We start from the raw sequence: 18,689 nt of genomic DNA on the forward strand, positions 1-18,689 counted from the left end.
ACAGTCACACTCCAAACTCCACTATGGTCAAGACCAAAGAGCTGTCGAAGGACACCAGGAAAAGAAGTGTAGACCTGCACCAGACTGGGAAGAGTGAGTCTACAATAGGCAAGCAGCTTTGTGTGGAAAAATCAACTGTGGGAGCAATTATCAGAAAATGGAAGACATACAAGGCCACTGACCACTGGGGCTCCACGCAAGATCTCATCCCGTGGGGTCAAAATGATCATGAGAACGGTGAGCAAAAATCCCAGAACCCCACGGGGGGACCTGGTGAATGACCTGCAGAGAGCTGGGACCAAAGTAACAAAGGTTACCATCAGTAACTACAACGACAGGGAATCAAATCCTGCCGTGCCAGACGTGTCCCCCTGCTTAAGCCAGTGCATGTCCAGGTCTGAAGTCTGCCAGAGGGCACATGGATGATACAGCAGAGGATTGGGAGAATGTCATGTGGTCAGATGAATTTTTTTGGTATAAACTCAACTCGTCATGTTTGGAGGATGAAGAATACTGAGTTGCATCCCAAGAACACCAGATCTACTGTGAAGCATGGGGGTGGAAACATCATGCTTTGGGGCTGTTTTTCTGCTAAGGGGACAGGACGACTGATCCGTGTTAAGGAAAGAATGAATGGGGGTCATGTATCGTGAGATTTTGAGCCAAAACCTCCTTCCATCAGTGAGAGCTTTGAAGATGAAACGTGGCTGGGTCTTCCAGCATGACAATGATCCCAAACACACCGCCCGGGCAACGAAGGAGTGGCTCCGTAAGAAGCATTTGAAAGTCCTGGAGTGGCCTAGCCAGTCTCCAGACCTCAACCCCATAGAAAATCTGTGGAGGGAGTTGAAAGTCTGTGTTGCTCGGCGACAAAACATCACTGCTCTCGAGAAGATCTGCATGGAGGAATGGGCCAAAATACCAGCTACTGTGTGTGCAAACCTGGTAAAGACCTATAGTAATCATTTGACCTCTGTTATTGCCAACAAAGGTTATATTACAAAGTATTGAGTTGAATTTTTGTTATTGACCAAAAACTTATTTTCCACCATAATTTACAAATCAATTATTTAAAAATCCTACAATGTGGATTCCTGGATCCCATATTCTGTCTCTCACAGTTGAAGTGAACCTATGATGAAAGTTACAGACCTCTGTCATCATTTTAAGTGGGAGAACTTGCACAATCGGTGGCTGACTAAATACTTTTTTGCCCCACTGTATATATATATATATATATATATATATATATATATATATATATATAAATAAATAATTATATAAGATTATATAAATATAACACTCAATAATGAAGTTGGATTAATACTACTATACTACAATACGGGCACGCAGACATTAACTCAGACGCATTCAGTTTTTAGAAGAAAAACAACTCTATAATATTACATTTATTCATAAAAGCACGCAATTCAAATACAATATTAAAGTAACTTACAATAAAGAACGGACTTCGCTTGTATTAAAAAAGAATACGGAGTCTACTGACTCCTTCAAGAAACATCTTAAGACGTTTTTATTTGTTCAGGCTTTTCTGGAACTCCTGTTGTGTTCTCAGTATTATCTTGATCTTTAAAGTATATACTTTATTGAATATTGTTTTGATTGTTTAAGCACTTTGTGACCCTGGTCTGGAAAAGCGCTATATAAATAAAAATTACTTACTTACTTAATTACCTATATCGCATTTACAGCTTAATATGTTTTGTTTTATCAATTGTATTTGGATTCTTATCTCTGTCCCCTCAAACATTTAATCATGTTACTTAAAAAATAGCCAAGTGTAGAAAATAATAAACGAAGTAAACGAAGGTCTGCTCTTTGTCACGAGTTTACTGCACTACAGCACGTAAATATCAGCGTTTGGCAATTGATTTGACGCCCCACGGTAGAGCGTTTATTGGTGTATCAGGTTCTACGAACAGTGCAAAGGTCACAGGCGCGCCTGTCCTGTGGCACTTTGTCGCCGAAAACCGTGTCGCCATCGTCCGGCTGCCCTGAACCCTCCTAGAGGGGAGGGAACAGCCACCAGTCACCCCAACAAAAAAATACTCTTTTAACTTATTCGCCGATGAATGTCATAAATGTTATTTTACCGTCTATTTCGTTCCTTCATACGCCCTGTTTTATAACAAGGCTGTGGTCCGGTCCTCCTGCTTAGGGACGACTTGGCAAGAATGAAGCTCAAGGGTTGCCCTCACGGGGTCACAAGGTTAACGATCGATAACTGTAAGATTATTGCAGAATGGTGAAAAAGATTCTTGTGGTCGTGCGTTGATATCTAGTAGCTATATGTCCAGGAAACAAACTAGAATGATTGGTCACTAGAGCAGCAGTATCTTTAGGATACCTTACAGCAGTGATCTGATCCAGCCTTACACCCCAGCTCGGGCTCTGAGGTCTTTTTTAATCAGAATCTACTGATGGTTCCTTACCAGAGAAAAGAGATCCAACCAGACTGTTAATCTTTAAAATAATCCCCCCCTCTCTCTGCGTTTGATGGAGTCTAAGACCAGCATCTTAAGACCAACATCTTAAGACCAACATCTTAAGGGCTTTTTATTAGTTATCTAGGGTCTGATATGTATGTCACTTTTCTGGGTCATGTTTCTAAATGTTTATGTATTTTTAACTGTGTATTTTCTTGTTGTTTAAGCTTTGTGACCCTGGTCTGTGAAAGGCGATGTACAAATAAAGTTTACTTGTTTACTTACTGATATGAACGGTTCACGAGCTTCAAATAACAAATGATTTTCTGCGACCTACACTTTAGTTGAGTTAAGTTCAGCACCTCCGGTGAGCGCAGATTTTAAAGTTGAGGGTTAAGATGGAAGATTGAGGAGGTGAATGGAATAGGACCTTTGTAAGTAGGTAAGTAAGTAATTTTTATTTGTATAGCGCTTTTCCAGACCAGGGTCACAAAGTGAACACTAAAACAATAAAACAATAAAACAATATTCAATAAAGTATATACTTTAAAGATCAAGATAAAACTGATAACACAACAAGAAATCCAGAAAATCAAGGAAAAGCCTGAACAAATAAAAATGTCTTAAGATGTTTCTTAAAGGAGTCAGTAGATCATCAAACACAGATGTTTCTTGAAGGAGTCAGTAGATCATCAAACACAGATGTTTCTTGAAGGAGTCAGTAGATCATCAAACACAGATGTTTCTTGAAGGAGTCAGTAGATCATCAAACACAGATGTTTCTTGAAGGAGTCAGTAGATCATCAAACACAGATGTTTCTTGAAGGAGTCAGTAGATCATCAAACACAGGTGTTTCTTGAAGGAGTCAGTAGATCATCAAACACAGATGTTTCTTGAAGGAGTCAGTAGATCATCAAACACAGAGAGAGAGAAGATCGTTCCAAAGCTTAGGAGCAACAGTCTGGAAGGATTTCTCTCCTCTGGTCCTGAACCGTGTTCAGGAACCATCAGTAGATTCTGATCCACAGACCTCAGAGCCCGAGCTGGGGTGTAAGTCTGGATCAGATCACTGATGGAAGGTCTGACCATGAATAGATCTGAAAGTAAGAACCAGAATCATTTGTTTGGACTGAAGACCAGTGAAACTGCAATCTTTTTGTAAGTAGGTTAGTAAGTAATTTTCATTTGTAAAGTGCTTTTCACAGACCAGGGTCATTAGGTGCTGAAACAAAAATTAAATACACAGTTAAAAATACACACACATTTAAAAACATGGTAAATAAAAGCCAAGACAACAAAGTAACAAAGATAGCAGCACCAAGATAACTAAGAAAAAGCCTGCACAAATAAATAAGTCTTAAGATGCTTAGACAGAGGGAAGATCATTCCAAATCATAGGAGCAACATCCTGGAAGGATCTCTCTGATTTCTCAAGCTAGCCGTCTTACAACTGTTTGTGATGGACAGCCCGAAGACGAGGACATGTCTGGGAAATAAAGGACCGATGGCCCATTTTTTAACTCAAAACTGATTTTCGTGCCGGATCAAATAATCTAGTTAAAGTCTAGAGTTTCAAACATTAAATTATATGAAAACCAAAATATAAAGTTCAGTCAACTAAGAAGTACAATCAACATTTAAAAACTACATTTCAGTGGAAACAAAAAGAGAGAAAGTGAACCTTACTTTGCAAGTTTTCTTCATGTCAAGAACATTGGAACATGTTTCTTGTCTATTCATTGAACACGCCATGACCACACACCCACATGTTATTTTGTCAAAGTTTGGAGTGTTTTCTGACCCGAATATACTTCATCTGGCTTAAAAATGCAGAAGCACTCGTTGGGGAATGTCTTCACTTGTTTGTGTAACTTCCGCTGGTCGTCCAGACTAAGCTAAAGCCTGAGAGGTGCGGCTAAGCAAAGGCAGAAATAATTGTTTTTATTCATTCTTCCAAAATATTTAGGATGATCATAATTACATGAAAATATTTCTCATGATTATTTGGTTAAGTATTGCCACTTCAACCGTAGTTTAAGACCACAGCAGGTCCACAGGAAGACCGGTGGATCTGATGAACACTTGGCTTTGGGTCGTGTCGTTTCTCCTGCAGGAAGCAAGTGAAGCCGAACCACTTGTGTGCACATGTGTGAAAACTGACCACACCTTTAGAAAGCCACCATTGTTGGGCCCAACTGTCCAAAGCTCTGTCATGTTAAGGACAATAAAACAAAATCCTACGTAGGATTGTTTTAATCCACTGGCTGCCGGTTTTAAGCGTAAACTTCTGAGTCCTACCGAAGTCGGTCCGTGCCCAGCTGGCCCAGCTGCCCAGAGCAGATTGTTTTCTCATCAGCACATATAACACACTTGCTTGGGTTCACATGCAGCAACAAACAAGTGAACATTGGGAAAGCTGACAACGGAGGTCGGAGTGTGAGGGCCAAAGATCGAAGGTCAATGTGTATCACTTACGTTTATTTTGTATTTATAGGTTCCATCTGGTAGCATAATAGCGAGGTAGTTTGTGACAAAAGCCCCCTTGAGTTACAGTTTGACGATCTTTTGTCACAATTAAAACATTTTTTGTGTGACCAGTGGTTAAAAAGTGTTATAATTTCTATCTAATAATCTTTTTATATTAAAGTTATTTGAAGGAAGCTCAACCCATAGCTACTATTTCCTGAAGGAGATCTTAGGAAGGATCTATCTGGTCTGATCTATCGATCTAATAAGTCTGTGTAACATGTTATTAATATAAATGTAGGCATTTGTTTCTTTTGGATCTTGCGGAATATCAGCAGGAAAGAATAAAATGAAGACATTGAGCGTCCAAATCATTAGAGTTCATGTTGTTGGTGTTGTTATAATAGTTTATCAGAGAAAAATGTTATAGAGCAGAGAGTGCCATCTAGTGGGCTCTGAACATAAGTACTCTGCTTAATGAAGCCTCGTTCTATTCAACATCTTGAAGTACTGAGACCAGAACTGCCAGACCTGTTACACACTTTGTTACACACTGTTACACACTTTACTGTTACATATTTTTACTGTTGAACCTTGAATATTCATATTTTATTTCATCTTTGCCATATTATATTTGGATTTGCTTAAATGGCAACTAATGCAAAAACCTAACTTACCTGATTTACTCCCTTGTTTAAAGCTTTGAACTTTGATCTTTTCCAAGATACAGTCCCTCTTCATTACGATGTTTTTTTTTTCACTTTAAAAAGTTCTCTCCCGTCTGAAATCTCAGGGAACGAGAGGTTTCGAGAGTGGAGTCTATTATGATGTAATAATGGCTTCACTCCTCTTCTAATCACCCCTTCCTTTGTTTATAAAACAAGTCCCTTGGAAGTGGAGACTTTTGCGGGATTAATGACGCTGTGTGACAAACCTTGATGCTTGACCAATCACAGCAGATTTGACTAGGTTATGGTGAACAAGATTAAGAATCTAGAAAGACATGTTGTTTTCAGTGGGCGGGGCTTTAGCACATTTATTAAGGTAATTGTTTGAGTTAAAAGAGAGTTTTGTGCAGTTGTATTTTGCTCTCTCCAGTCAAGTATTTTGTCATGCCCTATTTTTTGTTTAGGTTTCCTTAAATTTGTGCATGTAAACAGGTACTTCTTTTTAAACACTTTTAACAAATTTCAAACTGAGAATATCAAACTCGCCTTTTTAAAAACAACGCCTGCTCATTCTTGCTGTGTTATCAGTTTTATCTTGACCTTTAAAGTATATTCTTTATTGAATATTGTTTTGATTGTTTAAGAGCTTTGTGACCCTGGTCTGGAAAAGCGCTATATAAATAAAAATTACTTACTTACTTACTTATCATTCATAATAATACACAATAATTCTCACTGTTTTGCAAGTGTAACCTGTGTTTGTGTGTGTGTGTGTGTGTGTGTGTGTGTGTGTGTGTGTGTGTGTGTGTGTGTGTGTGTGTGTGTGTGTGTGTGTGTGTGTGTGTGTGTGTGTGAATGTGAGTCTCAATAAAGAATCAAAGGCACAAACAAATCCCCACTTCTGTCAATTGAAGATCCTGTTCCTCCGAATGAAGCTCTCGACTGTACTCTGGCAACCGATGTGGACACCGAATCAGAGCTGGATATCCCCCTTTGAAAGGGAACAAAGCGCAAAGCCAGTCATGGATATTGTCCAGTTAAGCCTCGCCCACCCAGGACGTCTGCGGCCTCGCAGAGATGTCATATCAATAACAACATTCCCGTCATGTTGGCCTGCTGATCGGGACTTCAGCACATCATCGGTGATCACAGAGCCATCCTGACCACAGGGGGGATCACACTCTGGTTAACTTTGTTCTCATAGAATTTCACAAAGTTATCATGTAGCTTTTAGAACAGCGCAAAGCAACGGATAGGGAACTCATGTAAAAATACAAAAGCCTCCAAGATCACTACTTTCATGTTTTTCTATTGCCTGAAACAGGTTTGAATGTGATAAAGAACTATTTGAATATGGATTTTTGACAGTATTTGTAGCTTTTCATTTATTAAGATTGTTATATTAATGTTAAACCCCAGTGGATTAATATATTCATAATTATTTAAAGTAGAAAATCGTTTTCGAAGTCTTTTCACCTACTCTGTTTTGAGTTATCTCCCTCATTGCTCAGCACGTACAAGTGGTAATACAATCATTATTTTATGAGTTGTTATACTAACATACTGTGACCAGAAAAACTGTTTTGCACTGCAGAGATTTTGAGATAAAGAATTAAAATGGTTCACTGTCAGAGCTCATTTTAGACTTGGATGACAATTGATTCATTGAATCAGTCTCACTAATTGGTAGGAATGTATCTCTGAAGATATCTCTACTTTCTGACCTGAATGTAACAAGAATAAGTTTTAAAATATATATATATAACACATAATATTTATATTTTGAGGATGTTGGTACAGACTAGGTGGAAACAGGTCTGGAGTGTGTTGAACCTTAGAACAATTCTAATATTTATCTTTTCGGCTGGGACTGCCAGAGAAAAAGAAAAGAAAAAGAGGAGCTTTGTGTTTTAATAACCTGTGCGTCAGTTGCTTGCTGGGTGCAAAAATGTACTGGTAACATTCTTAGCTCAGTTATTGTACTAGATAGATAGATAGATTTAAAATATATGATAAAATGACATAAAATGGAGCACCTCTTGCGGTAACACTTCACATACAATAAAGAAAAGAACTAGCGGTGATGTGGAAGCTGCTTAGCAAGGCCATTGCATTGCAGTTTCACTATTTTGTCATTAGGGAGTAAGTATTTCCAATCTCAATATTGTCTAAAATCTAAAATCTCAATACTGCTTTATTCCAGAACTAATGTAACCTTGACCCGTTGTGTCAATAAATCAGGATCTCTAAACAGAACTTTAAACAAAACTCACTTTATTAGTTAAAGTCGAACATCATTTACATGGTTTATTTGCTGAAATTCCTCAGAGATCATCATCATTCTATCCATGGCTGCCTGCTGGTCCCTATTTACATCCCGTGACCTATTTTACAATGTAACCTTCTACACTTAACTTTCGGCTCCTGCTTTATTTCCACTCTCCCACCCGTGTCGTCACGTGGCTCCACAGTTTCAGTCCCAAAATCTCTTGTCACGCCATCCACACACCCAGACCCCGTCACCTGCTTCTACTCTTAATAAAGCTGGACAACAAACATGCAGTGTCACGTATAATCTGTGATTGACAGATTGAGTGCAATGAGAGAAACAAGAAAGTATGACTGGTATGTTTCTTTTTTCACCCTCTATTTATACACTGTGTCTACCGGGATGTTAAATTAAATCATGCAAGGAGCCAAATCGTGAGAAATTGGAAGTAAGTAAGTAAGTAATTTTTATTTATAGAGCGCTTTTCCAGACCAGGGTCACAAAGCGCTTAAACAATCCAAACAATATTCAATAAAGTATATATTTTAAAGGTCAAGATAAAACTGATAACACAACAGGAGTTCCAGAAAATCAAGGAAAAGTCCTTTAAACAAAACTGCACTGAGGCAGAAATGATTTAAAGGAATGATTGATGGTCAGAAGTTTTGTCCTTTCATGTCAACAAGATTTGGAAGATATATTTGAAGGACTCAGAATTGCGTGATGAGTAGTCTCCATGAAGCAGCAATAAAACAGAAAATTGTCGGAGTTGTGTGCAGTGGTAAAACGATCAAAACACGGAGTCCGTTCCGTCGCTCCAACACGACGTCACTTCCAGTTCCGGTTCTTATGCTTCGCTTCGTGGAGAAAGATGAACAACCAAGAGTGTGTCACGGGTCGTTTATTCACCGCTTCAAGTCAAACAAAATACAAGCTTTACGATCGATCGGACACACTTTGTCCCGGCGACTGTACAGGTAAATAGTCCCGGGAGAAAAGGCCCCGATCTGTAAGGTAAGGTAAGGTAAGGTAAAACTTTATTGATCCCTGTAGAAACATCGCTATATTTAAGGCAAATTTCCCACCCAGGGGGTCGTCCTTTCCGGCCAAATGGTTCTTTCAAGTTCCCTGTGTCCCGATCCCCCATAGAGAGACATCCTGATTTGTTTTCTTGTAATCTAATCATTCAAACGTTCTCGGGTGGGGGTTTCCGTCTTTTATCCCCCCTTTCCCGGGTGAGTCTTGCTTCGTTCTTTGATCTACGATTTAAGGTGTGATTTGCAGATAAACAGATGTTTTAAATTAAAGGTAAGGTAAGGTAAGGTAAAACTTTATTGATCCCTCAGGAGGTCTCCTTCGGGAAATTGTTTGTTACCAATAGCCAGCAATTTTTCATAAACAATAAAAAATAATACATAAAAAATAAAATAAGAAGAAGAACATAAAGAGGAAGAACAAGATGACACAATCTAAGTCCAAAGACAAAGACAAAGAACATAGGTCAAGGAAAGAAAAACAACAAAGACAAAGATACAAAGACTAACATGGAACAGAACATCCAGATACTTTCACTCCACTCCTGCCCCCGAACTCAGAATTGAACAATTTAATAGCCCGAGGGATGAATGAGTCCCTGAGTCTATTAGTGTTGCATCATGGGAGGAGCATTCGTGCTCCATCTGTTTCTCTGCTCACTGATGACAGTGTTCAGAGGATGACTGTCATCATCCATGATGGACAGTAGTTTGTTCAATGATCTCCTCTCAGCAACTGTCACCAGTGAGTCCAGCTTCAACCACAGAGCCAGCCCTCCTGATCAACCTGTCCAACCTGCTGACACTAAAGGTGTCGTATCTCTAATTCTGATCCGAGCTTGCCTCGACCTGTTGATTTTGAATGTGTAGTCAAACGTTTTAAGCTCTTAGAAGAAGCGAGTAATTTATACTTTATATGTTGATTATCTTTTAGCATTAATTTAAGTATAGCGAATAGGTATAGTGAATAATAATTTGAATCTAACAGTAGCAATGTCAAGGGTGGAGTCCCTTACCAGCGTGCCAAGACTGTTAATTGCTGGAGGTGGACGGCAGGGAGGTGACGGACCGGTTGGAGCTCAGCAGCAATGTGTCGATGACCCTCGTGTCTCCACCCAGCGACGAAAAATGTGTCGGGAGCAGAGAGCATGTCGGAGTTAGCATGTGAGTTCCGTTTGCACGCACTCCACCACGCAGCTGTCGACGCTTTTAATGATCTGCAGCAAAACAAGACCTTGTTTTTAAGTCTGGAACTCTGGGAATGAACCGAATAAAAGGTGTTATATTTGACCGTCATGTATATCCATGCATTTGTCAACTTCCAGTTGTGTAACTTACGATGTCTCCTACATCCCAGTGGCTTTTGAACGATGCAGACAGACAGTCTAACAACAGTTCCTTTTCCTGTTCGAGCCACGCTATTCACACCATGGAACCTCTTTAACACCTTCTTCACTTCCACTATCCTCTGGCCTTTAGACATTTGCAGTGAACACATGCAATGAGCGGATGTTAGCCACAGCAGCTAAACAAATCATTACCCATAAGTACACATCAACGCCCAACAGTTTTTTTTGCCTCAATACTTAAAAAAAACGTCTCCACGCCTTGACAAAAAAATGTTTATAAAGGTGAAAACCAAAAGAGTGGGAGTAAAAAAGTTAAAGCAAATGGAAATTATAATTAAGAAAATAGTTGGAAATGATGTAAATCATTATTATTTAGTATCTATGAAACATATATCATATCAGTTTTATTTTTGTTTTATTTCTTCACATGAAAAGGACATTAAAAGCAAGATTATATTTCTCACTGTTCTGTGTTGTAGGCAGAGAGAACAAGCAGAGTTCACGGACACAACAATAAATCAACACAAACTAAAACTAAGTAACAATAGTAACAATTCGTGATGTAAATGTCAGGGATCAGGGATTGGAATTTGACCTATTTTTAATTTACGGGAAGTTTTCAGCCTCCCTTTGTGCCACCTTACAGACTTAACAAAATGAGCTGCAGTTCTTTCTGTGTAATGGTTTTTAGTATAATGTAATTTACAGCACAGGATGTTCTTCCTAACAAATGTTCGAATGCATATTATGACAAGAACCAATCAGCTTAATTAAGAGATCAACAAAGATCAGCCAAACCAGAAAATTGCAAAAGCTTTGAGTCTGTTAGACGTGTCCAAACTTTTTGCCTGTACTACATGTAATCCGTAAGGAACCTTCGGTGAAACTGCTTTACACTTGGCATAAAAGAGGAGAGTGCTCTCATACCATCAGTCCATTTTACCAACAAAGTCACTGGATTACACCATCATATTTTCAAGATGTATGTTTTGTGAGAGGAGAAGGCTCTGCCGAGAGAATCCCAAACTTGTGTTACACGAAGAGGGTTAGACATTCAATTAGAGAATACTCCCAAATTAAAAACATTAATTATCATCTACCCAGAAGCCTCCTGGCTTGGCAGCCTACTGTGTTTTTTGTTTGTTATTGAATGGCTGTCAAAGCGCTGGTCTAGAAAGGCGCTATATAAATAGAGATTATTATTATTATTATTATTATCTGCACAGCCAACATTTGCAGTGATTGTTGATTGAGATACCCAGGTGTAAAAAAATATGTTGACTGCAGATCTTTAAGTTAAGCACGGAACCCTGCTAATCCGTGAAAGCCACTCCTATAATTTAAGAGTAGCTGCATTACCAGCACCAGCAGGTCAAAGGTCAGCTTCTTCCAACAGGCTGTCAGGAGACTCAACTCCCTCCCTGTCCTACCATCACTCTCATCTCTGCTTTAACTTTTATCGGTGCATTAACTTTGTTTTTTGTTTATATTCTGTTTATTAGTTGATTACTTAATTTTGTTGATTATTTATTTCATTTTGTTGGTTATTTATTTTCTTGAATGTCTTAATGTCTGTTTAAGTCTTTAATTGTTTTAAGTGTTTAATGTCTTTAATGTTTTGCATCGTGGGTCAGAGAGGACTACAATCTCATTTATTATTTATTTATGCTGTATGTCTTAATACATGCATATTTGACAATAAAATAACTTGAACTTGAACTTTAATTACCTGGTTTAACCAATTTAATATTTACATAGTAAATTGTGGGGCGGAAGAAAGAAAAGAAAATAGCTGTAGATGGAATTAAAGCTTATGGTTATTATAATGGTTCATTGCAACATAATTCACAGTACTTTTTCCAAAGCTTTGACCAAGGGTTTGTTTTGATAGTTACTGAGGAGGCAGACAACAGCACAATGTTGGTTGTCACCGCCAGCACATAAATATTCTGTTGTGCTTGATGGGTCTAATTGACATGTATCCTTGACTGTGCTATCTCCCAGGTAAACATTAGGTCTTCATGGGATAGCTGTCATTTTTGTCTGAGAAAAGGTGGCCTGTTCATTTTGCAGGTCATCTATTCTGAACCCCCTGTATAACTAATGAAATCTACCTACAAAGATAAAACTAAAATGATCTGGTGGAGTAGAGCAAAGAAACCTTATTGGTAAAAGGAAAAATAAAAAAGATTACAATTTTGATTGAAAAAAACATTTATATGGGGGAATGTAGATAAAAGAATATGAATATGAATATGTCAAACCACACACAGGCTGATTTAAAAAAAAAAAAAATACAGAGAAAACAATATGCAAGTTTGATTGGATTGTTCAGTGTATTTCACCCTAATACATAGGTTTTGTTGCAGCAAATGTTTTATTGTGTCAGGCTGCTAACAATTCATACCCTTTTTCTTTCTTGTTTTACATGTGTTTTGGTCACACTCAGATGAACAGTAACATGTGTGACATAAAATCAATGTAATACAATGTAACATCAACCCTTGAAAAATCTCTCCAGCCCAAACAACTGCTGCACTAATACCTCCTCCTGTGTCTTCCTTCGCTCCTCTACCGCCTGTTGCGAAGGGTTCCCAGTAATGTGTAGTCGTTCCATGAATCAGGCAGGTACAGGTACTGCATCTTCTTTTAAGCGCCCACCATGGGTGACATCCATGGACATAAAATGTCAACTATAGATCATTATTGTTCTCTTAATGAGACTCTCAAGTTGCGTATCCTTGTTCTTTTTTTTAACGTTTCATCACTAGAAGTAAGTTAGTAAGTAATTATTATTTATATAGCGCTTTTCCAGACCAGGGTCACAAAGCGCTTAAACAATCAAAACAATATTCAATAAAGTATATACTTTAAAGGTCAATATAACACTGAGAACACAAGAGGAGTTCCAGAAAATCAAAGAAAAGCCTGAAGTGGAAGCTTTGTTTGTTTCAATTATATCTTATGTCCTTAACAACAGTTTTATTAAAACACTTGTTGTCTTAACCATGAAGCACTGAAGAAAACCAGACACGTCTGACAGACCAGGAAACATAAGCGGCAGGGTTTTTGTAACAGGTGACTGTGTCAGTCGTAGAAACATGATCATAGCCCTTATATCTTATGTCCTGCTGGCAAGATGTCATCAATCGAAGTAAGAATAATCTAATTTGAATTGCTTTAATGACACAATATTCTTTCTTCTCGACTTCCATGATCAACAGACCTCCTGTCTACAGTCAGTGAAATTCAGCATTGCTACATTTGAGCACATCCTGAACACACCTGTGCTGTGTCTCAAATCGCATACTTCTCTTAGTATACTAGAAGTTAGTATGCATCAGGATAGTGTACATACTAACTAGTAACTAATTCTCCACAGATAGTATGTCTCAAATCAAACTCTGCTGCTACACACTAACAGGAAATGAAGCGACAGCTTCTTCTTCTACTTCTATTTAACGATGTTTCAACCAGCTGTAGGAACACTATCGCCACCTGCTGGCAGCACGTTTTGCAAGTTTGGAAGAAGAAATAAAGAAAAAATATGAGAATCTAAATATTGGCGAGATATTTAAGCTGGTATCAGCAGCGAAGACGTGTCATCCTTCTACTGCTGCTGAAAATACACCTGTAAGTATATGAATATATATATACTGTATATATATATATATATATATATAAATTTATTTCCCGAAGGAGACCTCCTGAGGGATCAATAAAGTTCTACCTTACCTTATATATATATATATATGACGTAACTTCTGCTACAACGTCACTAAGGTGGAGTCGTTTAGTGTAGATAGTGTCCATCGAACCATACTCAGTTTTGTGGGCGTTTTAGTGACAATTTAGTGTGCATGGAGCACTAATTTTCGCATACTAAGAATTGAGACGCACTTACGCACTAAAAATACTAATTTTGAGTACACAAGTATGCGATTTGAGACACAGCAAAACTCTCTGCTTGGCCTTGTAAGGATCAGGCCTTCATGCAAAGATGGGCTTTTCATCCTTTTGTGGGCCTTTGATGAGAGAAATCGCAGATAAAGCTTTTGTTGAGGGTAGAGGGAAAGAAAAGAGGAGGAGGTGGGGAAGGAGGGTGGGGGACTTGAGGGTATTTTGTTTCAGGATTCACAGGAATTAGCGGGTTCGATGTTGTGAAAGTAACACTGCAACTTAAGCTGTGCATGAAATTGTGAAAAGAGGGATTCCTGAGACTGTAAAAGAGTCTCAACCACTAAATTCTCCAGAGGTGTGTGTGTTTGTGGCTCCACCGAGAAGTTACCAATAAAGTTGGACCCTGGTAGCCAATGACTTCGAGCCTAACTGAATTTTTGAGTAGTTCCCAGACTTTTGTTCAGCAGGGATGGGTATTTATACAATTTGAACATTAACACTAGTATTCAGAAATAAAAGCAATGCAGATTAAGGAGTCCCCTTTTGGGTGACTTGGTTTTGGTTTCGGTGTCTTTTTCCCCAATAGGAATGCTGTCTAAGATACAAAGATTCAACATGTATATATCAACAGAAGAACTCACATTTCTCTGATCCTTAAAACTCTTCACTGGCTTCCAGTTTCTTTCAGGATCAACTTTAAAATTCTGGTTCTTACTTTCAGATCTATTCATGGTCAGACCTTCCATCAGTGATCTGATCCAGACTTACACCCCAGCTCGGGCTCTGAGGTCTGTGGATCAGAATCTACTGGTGGTTCCTGAACACGGTTCAGGACCAGAGGAGAGAAATCCTTCCAGACTGTTGCTCCTAAGCTTTGGAACAATCTTCCTCTCTCTTTGCGCTTGATGGATCTACTGACTCCTTTAAGAAACATCTTAAAACATTTTTATTTGTTCAGGCTTTTCCTTGATTTTCTGGAACTCCTGTTGTTGTGAGTTTTAACTTGACCTTTAAAGTATATATTTTATTGAGTATTGTTTTGATTGTTTGAGCGCTTTGTGACCCTGGTCTGGAAAAGCGCTATATAAATACAAATTACTTGCTCACTTACTTATCTGCCAACCAAATAAGGTCTGAGTCAGTGGATCTGTTGTCTGGAGTCCCTCAAGGTTCTGTTTTGAGTCCTTTATTATTTCTGAGGCAATTGATTCCCTTCGGTAAAATCATTCAGAGATTTCCTGATGTTTCTTATCACATTTTTGCCGATGACATCCAGCTCTACTGCTCATTTGATCCAACTGAGCCCCAGAGGCTGAACAGCTTAGTCAATTGTTTGCTAGAAATCCAACAATGAGTGAAAACACTTTGCAGCTAAATGTGGACAAAACTGAAACTCTGGTTATTGCGTCTGATGTTTAAGTTCCAGTGTTGAGTCAGTACTTGGGTGACTTAGGCCAGTCTGTCAAACTGAGCCTGAGAAACCTGGGTGTTGTATTTGATAAAGACATGTCTCTTGTTCAACAATGCAAAAAAGTGACCAAAACTGTTTCCTTCAACTGAGAAAAATCTCTAAACTTATGAAAATGTTGTCACAACATGATCTGGAGCTTGTAATCCATGCGTTTCTGTCTTCTCGTTTGGACTGTTTTAAAGGTTTATTTTCGTTTCTATACAAGAAGGATCTGTCTCGCCTGCAGCAAGAATTCTGACCCGCTCTAGTAGAAGAACTCACATTTCCCCAATCCTTAAAACTCTGTATTGGCTGCCAGTTTCTTTCCGGATCCATTTTAAAATTCTGGTTCTTACTTTCAGATCTATTCATGGTCAGACCTTCCATCAGTGATCTGATCCAGACTTACACCCCAGCTCGGGCTCTGAGGTCTGTGGATCAGAATCTACTGATGGTTCCTCGCACACAGTTCAGGACCAGAGGAGAAAAATCCTTCCAGTCTGTTGATCCTAAGCTTTGGAACAATCTTCCTCTCCCTCTGCATTTGAAATAATCTGCAGACTCCTTCAAGAAGAATCCTAAGACCTTTTTATTTGTGCAGCTTTTTCCTAGTCTACTGGGTTTCCTGTGTTTGTCTTATGTCTTGGCCTTTTAGAGTTTTGAAATTTGTAAGTATTTTAAAACGTGTATTGCTTTTGATTGTTCGAGGGCTTTGTGACCCTGGTTTAGAAAGGCGGTTTACAAAATGACTTACTTACTAATTCAGAGACAATGTAGTCTGTGTTGGATGGATCAGGGCACAGATGATTGAATTAGAATTCAAGGTGAACCTTCAAGAAACATCTTAAAACATTTTTATTTGTTCAGGCTTTTCCTTGATTTTCTGGAACTCCTGTTGTTGTGTTGTGAGTTTTAACTTGACCTTTAAAGTATATATTTTATTGAGTATTGTTTTGATTGTTTAAGCGCTTTGTGACCCTGGTCTGGAAAAGCGCTATATAAATACAAATGACTTGCTCACTTACTTATCTGCCAACCAAATAAGGTCTGAGTCAGTGGATCTGTTGTCTGGAGTCCCTCAAGGTTCTGTTTTGAGTCCTTTATTATTTCTGAAGTAATTGATTCCCCTCGGTAAAATCATTCAGAGATTTCCTGATGTTTCTTATCACATTTTTGCCGATGACATCCAAGTCTACTGCTCATTTGATCCAACTGAGCCCCAGAGGCTGAACAGCTTAGTCAACTGTTTGCTAGAAATCCAACAATGAGTGAAAACACTTTGCAGCTAAATGTGGACAAAACTGAAACTCTGGTTATTGCGTCTGATGTTTAAGTTCCAGTGTTGAGTCAGTACTTGTGTGACTTAGGCCAGTCTGTCAAACTGAGCCTGAGAAACCTGGGTGTTGTATTTGATAAAGACATGTCTCTTGTTCAACACTGCAGAAAAGTGACCAAAACTGTTTCCTTCAACTGAGAAAAATCTCTAAACTTAGGAAAATGTTGTCACAACATGATCTGGATCTTAGAGTTTTGAAATTTGTAAGTATTTTAAAACGTGTATTGCTTTTGATTGTTCGAGGGCTTTGTGACCCTGGTTTAGAAAGGCGGTTTACAAAATGACTTACTTACTAATTCGGAGACAATGTAGTCTGTGTTGGATGGATCAGGGCACAGATGATTGAATTAGAATTCAAGGTGAACCTTGGAAATCTGGTAGTCTGTAAGTATTGACAATTTAGAGAATCCAACGCTGAGAAATGTTTTTCAACCTGACATGTAACAGAAAAATCTCCCTCTCTAAAAGTTTTATTTAGTACCTGTGAGGATGTAGTTACATTTTGAAATTATACAAAGGCAACAATATAGGACAAATTAAGAAATTTGTCTGACAATGGCTCATTTAAGTTAGTATCATTCTTACTACATTGTCATAATAATAGTAATAATAATTATAATAAAAATACTTCATTTTATTTACTTTTTGTTTTAACTATTACTTACTTTGTACTCATTTTAATTATTTATATGTCCTACGTTTTCAAGTTCATCATTTCATGTTAATCTAATTATCCAATTAACTATTAAAAAAATATATATATAAACACACCTTTGTATTATCAGGAGAAACATCCACAACTTTGTATGGTTTCACTTCACAGTAAGTTTAGCCTTGGCATCCATCCATTGCTCTGCACCAACTAAATGAAAAAGTCTGACAAGGTGAAATTAACACTTTTTAATGAAACATCCTCAACATGGCAAACATAACTTCTATGTGGGTATGTGTTTTCTCCTTCAAAAAGGAAAAGTATTAAAAATGATTTCACCCAAAATCAAACCAGAACTTGTAGATTGTACTATGCACTTTAAAAAGCATTTGAACAGTAAAACATGTTAATTGTGTGTGTGTGCTGGGGGGGGGGGGGGGTTCTCATTCATCCAGGTCATTATTATCCAAGTAGTTCCAAGGTGGACCCTTTCGTTTGAGAAGTTTCATCACTTACACCTGAGCTGGTGTTATCTTTTCAATGTTTCCCCTATATTCCTCTTCACTTTAAGCCTTGATTAAAAACATTAGGGAAAAAGCTGGTCTATCCCAAGAACAAAACACCACGACACAAAAAGAGCAATGTGGTGTATGCTGTCCAGTGCAGTGAGGAACGCCAGGATCTGTACGTTGGGGGAAACGAAACAAAAGCTTCACAGGCCTATGGCACAACACAGGAGCGTTACTTCCTCAGGTCTGGACTTGGCCCTTCATCTCCACTTAAAGGAAACTATTTTGAGGACAGCAATATACAGGTGCTGGCTATAGAGGAAAGATGGTTTGATAGAGGAGTTAAAGCCATCTGTACTAGGCTGGAGAATCCTTCTCTCAAACAGATGTGGTGGTCTCAGGTATACCCATAAAAAAGTCTCCAAAAAACCCCAAACTGAGATCCTATAATGGTCACACCCCACTGGACAATGACCCTCACCAGGCCTAGTATTCTGATTGGCTTCAGTCCACACATTGATTCCAAGTCCTCCCGATAGTTCTCTGTTACTGCCCATATATACCGGCTCCTAGCACCAGCTCACTTTGAACTGATTCAACTTCTAATA

Source organism: Callionymus lyra, chromosome 13 (assembly GCF_982586985.1).
Source record: "Callionymus lyra chromosome 13, fCalLyr1.hap1.1, whole genome shotgun sequence".
Lineage (NCBI taxonomy): Eukaryota > Metazoa > Chordata > Actinopteri > Syngnathiformes > Callionymidae > Callionymus > Callionymus lyra.